Here is a 6,365-nt window from a genome sequence, read left to right as displayed (position 1 = left end):
TACACACACACACCACATATATACACAGTTAACATTCAATACCATACATATACATACACAGTAACACACACGTACCACATACACATAGAGACACTCAGAGACACACACTTACACACCACACACACATATACCACAGACACACAGATGCACACACACCACACATGTATACAGAGACACACATATATATACGTTTACACACACACATATATATACCACACACACACAGACACACAGAGACACATATAGACACACACAAGATATAAGTAAGACTGAAGAAATCTGGGGGCACCTGGGTGGCTCAATCAGTTAAGCATCTGACTCTTGATTTTGGCTCAGGTCATGATCTCATTTTTTGGGGTTTGGGTCCCACATCTGTGCTGACAGTGCAGAACCTGCTTGGGGTTCTCTCTCTCTGTCTTCCTCTCTCTCTCTCTGCTCCTCCCTCCACCATCTCTCTCTCTCAAAATAAATAAATACATTAAAAAAAAAAAGAAGAAGAAGACTGAAGAAATCTAGATAAGATCAGTGGATCGGGGTACCTGGGAGGCTCAGGTCATGATCTCGAAGTTTGTGAGTTCGAGCCTCATGTCAGGCTCTGTGCTGACAGCNTTTTGGCTCAGGTCATGATCTCATTTTTTGGGGTTTGGGTCCCACATCTGTGCTGACAGTGCAGAACCTGCTTGGGGTTCTCTCTCTCTGTCTTCCTCTCTCTCTCTCTGCTCCTCCCTCCACCATCTCTCTCTCTCAAAATAAATAAATACATTAAAAAAAAAAAGAAGAAGAAGACTGAAGAAATCTAGATAAGATCAGTGGATCGGGGTACCTGGGAGGCTCAGGTCATGATCTCGAAGTTTGTGAGTTCGAGCCTCATGTCAGGCTCTGTGCTGACAGCTGGGAGCCTGGAGCTGCTTCAGATTCTGTGTCTCCCTCTCTCTGCCCCTCCCCTGCTTGTGCTCTGTTTCTATCTCAAAAATCAACAAACATTAAAAAACATTTTTTTTTTTCAAAACCAGTGGATCTTACCAGTGGCGATAGCCTGCTTGTGCTCCTGGGCTGTATTTTTGCGAAATGCTATCATTAGGGGAAAACCAGACAGTCTGCAGGAGACCCCTCTCCGCACTCTTCCTGTGGCTGCATGTGAGTCTATCATCCCAATAAAAACTTCAATTACAAAAGTAGTCTGATAAGAATGATTCTGAAATCATAGTTTTTGTGACCACATAAACCAAAGAAATTTTTTTTTATTTTTTAATGTATGTTTGATTTTTAGAGAGAGAAAGAGAGAGTGTAAGTAGGGAAGGGGCGGAGAGAGAGGGAAACACAGCTCCAGGCTCTGAGCTAGCTGTCAGCACAGAGCCTGACGCGGGGCTCAAACCCACGAACTGTGAGATCACGACCTGAGCCGAAGTCCAACGCTCAACCGACTGAGCCACCCGGGTGCCCAAACCAAAGAAAACTTTAAAAAGTCACTTTGAATTAAACACAGAGAACAAACTGGCTGCTGGAGAGGAGGTGGGGGATGGGCTAAGTGGGTGAGGGGCGTGAAGGAGGGCACTTGTCGGATGAGCACTGGGTGTCCTGTGTGATGAATCACTGGGCTCTGCCCCTGAAGCCAGGACTACACTGTATGGTAACTAACTTCAATATAACTAAATACATTTTTTTAAAAAGTCGTTTTGAAGGTTCTTTTCCTCAACCACCCTGTGGGCGTGGTGATTGGCAATGGCTCCTGCCCGGGGGTGTGAGTGGGTGCAGGAGGGGATAAACTGAGTCCTCAGCCCTGCCCTCTGCCAGGAAGATAAGGGGGCCTCCCAGCCCCCTCCCCCACGGGGCCCCACGGAGGGGCTCTGCCTGAGGCAGGGGGAGCCCGGGGCTGAGTGTAGCCGCAGGCCTGACTCCCTGGGGGATGGAAGGGGTCTGGGGCTGGGATCTTGCTGGACGCCTGCCCGGGGGCTGGCTCTGAGTCACGGTGGGTGCCACCAGGTGTGGCTGCGGTGTGCTGCTCTGACACTGGTCTGGCAGCAAGCTGTCCTGTGACAAAGCCAGGAGGAAGGTGACACGTGTCACCCAGGTCAGGCCAGGAGGCAGCTGCCCGGGGCCTCAGAAAGATTCTGGAATTTTCCAGTGACCAGGAGGCATGAGTGGGCTGCCTTCCTCAGAGCCCCACCTGGTGGCCAGACCTGGGAAGTTTCTAGGTCTCCTTTGAAGAAGGCTCTCTGGGGGCGCCTGGGTGGCTTAGTTCATTTTGCTCGGGTCATGATCTTGCAGTCTGTGGGTTCAAGCCCCACATCAGGCTCTGTGCTGACAGCTCGGAGACTGGAGCCTGCTTTGGATTCTTCTGTGTCTCTCTCTCCCTGCTCCTTCTCTGCTCATGCTCTGTCTCTCACTCTCTCAAAAATAAATGTTAGAAAGAAGAAGAAGAAGAAGAAGAAGAAGAAGAAGAAGAAGAAGAAGAAGAAGAAGAAGAAGAAGAAGAAGAAGAAGAAGAAGAAGACGACGACGACGACTCTCTGGAGGTGAGTGTGATAAACCAGCTGCTATCTGGACCCACAGACACTGCCTCACTCTGTCCCCTCCCCTTCCCTGCCTTTTCCTCCGGTGCCTCTGGGAAGGGGGCATGAACTTTAGATTCTGCGTTGGGAATCAGTATCATCGTACAAGTTACGGGGTGCCGCCGTGGGCACCACAGGGGATAAGGGAGCTCGCAGGTGCCCCGTGATGAGGGTCTGCAGGTGCCCTGGAGCATGCACGGAGAGGTGGTGGACCTCAGCTCTTCTGCAGCCCCCCTCCCTCCCCTGCCCCAACCCAGGAAAGCAGGGAGGCTGGGGGCTTCCAGGCTGTGCCTCGATGGAAAGAATGAAGGAGGAGTCTATCTCCTGGTAGAGAAAGTGTGGCAGACTCGTCCCCAGCTCGGCAACGCTGATACCCCTTCTTCCAGGAGAATTGAAGGACGTTCTTTCTTTAAAAAACAAACAGACAGACAAAAACTCTCTGCTTTGTGATTTCTCATCCCTTAATGACATCACTTTGACCTATTTTCTGTGAACGAGACTTTGAGTCATAGCTTTTACGTGATTTGGCCCTTCAGAGGCAGAGCGCAGTAGCGGGTAGAAGCGGCCATGTGGCGGGACTCGCTTTTCACACACTCAGTCGCTGTTTTGTACTTTTAAGGGAAGAAATATGGAGACTTTTAAAATAAATCACTATTTTAAGCCAAATGGAACGGACGGCCGTGTCCTCAGAGAGCTCTCAGCTTAGAAAGAGAGACAGGCTCAGAAAGAAGTGATTTCTTTGCCACGTGAGTGTCACCGTGTACATGGAATGACACACAAATGAACACGCACACACGTGCACACCCAGGCATAAGGAGAGTCGAAGAATGACCTCTGTGTGGTTCCATGCGTTTGGGGGGGAATTCAGAGCACACAGGCACCCCAGAAGGGGCAGGTGACCCGGAATGCAGGTGTCCCTAGTCCACGGGAACAGTCCAGGGGCCACGGCTCTATGCCCTTGGCTCAGCCGGCCACCGTGCGGACTCAGGGAACGTCCTGCCCCAAGCCATCACCACGGCAGCAGGCTTAGTGAAGGTTCTCTCATTCCCTCTGGTGGAGAGAAGATGGCCCATCCAGTAGACTGTCTAAAGTAACTGATTTGAAGCCCGTGTTTAAGATTACACAGCAGAGGGGCGCCTGGGTGGCTAAGCTGGCTAAGCGTCCGACTTCGGCTCAGGTCATAATTTCACAGTTCATGAGTTTGAGCCCCACGTTGGGCTCTGTGCTGACAGCTCCAAGCCTGAAGCCTATTTCAGATTCTGTGTGTGTCTCTCTCTGCCCCCCTGCCCCCATTTGTGCTTATCTCTGTCTCTCAAATGTAAATAAAATGTTAAAAAAAATTTTTTTAAGATTACGAGCAGAAACTCGGTGCTTGCTGGCAATTACTCCATCTCTGTGTCCCTGGCGAGATCCCGTGCCTCCCGGCTCCTGGGGACCTGACCAGGAATCCACGTCAGCTCACCCAGAGAGTGTGGTGCTCACACACGCACACCAACCCCAGGTGGTCCATCTGGGCACCTTGCAGCCCGTCAGGCCTTGGACATGGAGGCCGGTACCTGGAACTTCCTCCCGGGCCAGTGACTGGGTGGAGTTTTGCACACCCACCCCGGCTCATACCTCCTGCCCCGCTGCCAGCAGATTATCCACGTGCAATGTGGAGAAGTCAGACTTCTGCGGCATCTGGAACACCCACCCACCCCCACCCTACCACCCTTAGGAAAGGGAGGCAAGCATTCACGGTTTTCATGGCCAACTTGGCATTTAGGTCGTCAACCGGTTTATAACACTCATAGTTCCGAATGTTCTGGAATATTGTTAGATCTTCCATAATACTTTTAAAATGTTAAAATCCAGCCATTATCAAACACAAAATAACCTACAAGAGGAGCTGTCCCCGTGGCACCATCCGGGACCTGTGGGCACAGGCGTGGGCTCCCCTCATTCACTAACCCCGACATGCACATCCCACACTTGCTTCCTCGGGTCCGGGCCACCAGGGGAAGCAGCCCGCCTCAGCGGTGCCACGTTCCCCTGACTGTGTCTATGGCTGCAGGTTAGTGGGGCTGCAGTCAGGACTTTCTCTCCCGGCTCCCACTCCGACCTGGCTGCCAGGCGTGACACAGATGCGAAGCCGTATCCCCCGAAAAAAGGAAAAAACTGGCCAAGAGCTGCACCCCCGAAACTGCGGCCGGAGCCAGCAAAGGCTTCCATTGAGACCAAACATTTCTTGAGGAAGGAACAGCTGACCATGACATTGAACGGCTAATATGTCTCAGATGGGTTCAAACTGGTGGAGCAAAGTCTCTTTAGACTCAAATGCCAATGCGTGTGGCTTTGCAGTTAGTTAATTGCTTTAATTTGTGCTGGAGTCGTGTGCGCCTGCAAACCCCCTAAAGCCCCACTGGCCCGACATGCGGGCTCGGGAAAGTCACTCCTCTCACACCTCCGTTTCCTTATCTATGTGGACCTAACGATAAATCCTGTCTTGTAGGGTCGTTCGGACGATAAAACAGTGCACACGGGAAGTGGTAGAGCCGTGCCAGGCTCTACACCCTGATTAATTGCCTGCCGTTAGCTTTACTCAAGCCCTTCTGAAAGATTGTAAGACGGCAAATATTTCCTAACAAAATTTAATAGTCATTAAATGAGAATGGAGTCATGATGGCTAGCAGTACAGGTGGGCCAGCCCTGCGGTCAAGTGCTTCCCAGCTGAGGCTGCCAGCCTCCCTGCTCTCTTCACAGCTCCGACGCCCCACGCAGGAGCAGCCGCACCTCTACCTTCGAAGAGACCTGGGCAAAACCCCTCAAAATAAAAACGGTCTCGTCACTGACACATGGAGATCTGCGTAGTGAGTCAGAGTCGGTGGGGCAGCGCACCGCTGCAAAGCGGCTGGTCTGCCTCGGCTCCCCCTCTCCTGGGCGGCCCCCGACCCCCGGGGCCTCGGACATGCCAGAAGTCTTCCCGCAGCCTCCGCCTCCCCAGGCACCTGCTTGCTCTTGAAACTCACCATCTTTCCTACCGATGCCTCAAGGCAAAGCAACAGACTCACATCTGATGCCTTCATTTGTGATAAAGTGTCTCTGGATGGGAATTGCCCACAAGCAACCCTTCCCTGTGGCGTGTGTGCTTGGGGGTGACAGAAGGCGTGTGGGTAACCGGGAGGGGTCTCTGAGGCCACAGGGGCTGTGCAGAGAGGTAGGGAAGCCTTTAGGCTCTGGATGACGCGTGACTGTCCCCTGTGCCTTCGGCACCCCTCTCTGTGGTTGGACGGTCCTGTCTTATTCCAGCACCTTCTCATTACACTCTGCTTCCGAGTCTTTGGATAGGATTCTCATCTGCATTCTCCACCGTAAAAATGCAAAACCCACAACACATCTAGAGGAGATCAAAGTAATCAAGGCTCTCCGGTTAAGTTTATGATTCCAATTTACACGAATGGTCAGTATTCATTCAGACAAGTTGTGATGGACGAATGCGTTAAGAGTGCACACGTCCTTCGGAAGGAAGGGACAAATATTACACCAAGCACCAAATACTACAAAGAAAGACTAGAAAGAAAACCTCACAACGAATCACTTGTGGGTGAAGTTCTCACAGGCAAAAAGGGATCTGGGAGGTAGAAAGATCTGGTTTGGTTCCGCTGCCACGGGGTAAAAATTGCACAGACAGCGACATCTACCACGACGCCCCCTTGCGGCTCCGGGCTGGCGTGTCCCCACTGAGCGCTGGTGTGACTTGTGATGAGATTCTCCGGGCTCATCAGTCATGGTGGCGAATGCCCCAGGGCAGAGAGAACCAGATGGACAGGATGG

Source organism: Crocuta crocuta, unplaced genomic scaffold, assembly GCF_008692635.1.
Source record: "Crocuta crocuta isolate KB4526 unplaced genomic scaffold, BGI_CrCroc_1.0 scaffold675, whole genome shotgun sequence".
NCBI lineage: Eukaryota > Metazoa > Chordata > Mammalia > Carnivora > Hyaenidae > Crocuta > Crocuta crocuta.
The sequence above is the reverse complement of the archived record's forward strand: the minus strand, read 5'-3'. Positions refer to the sequence as shown.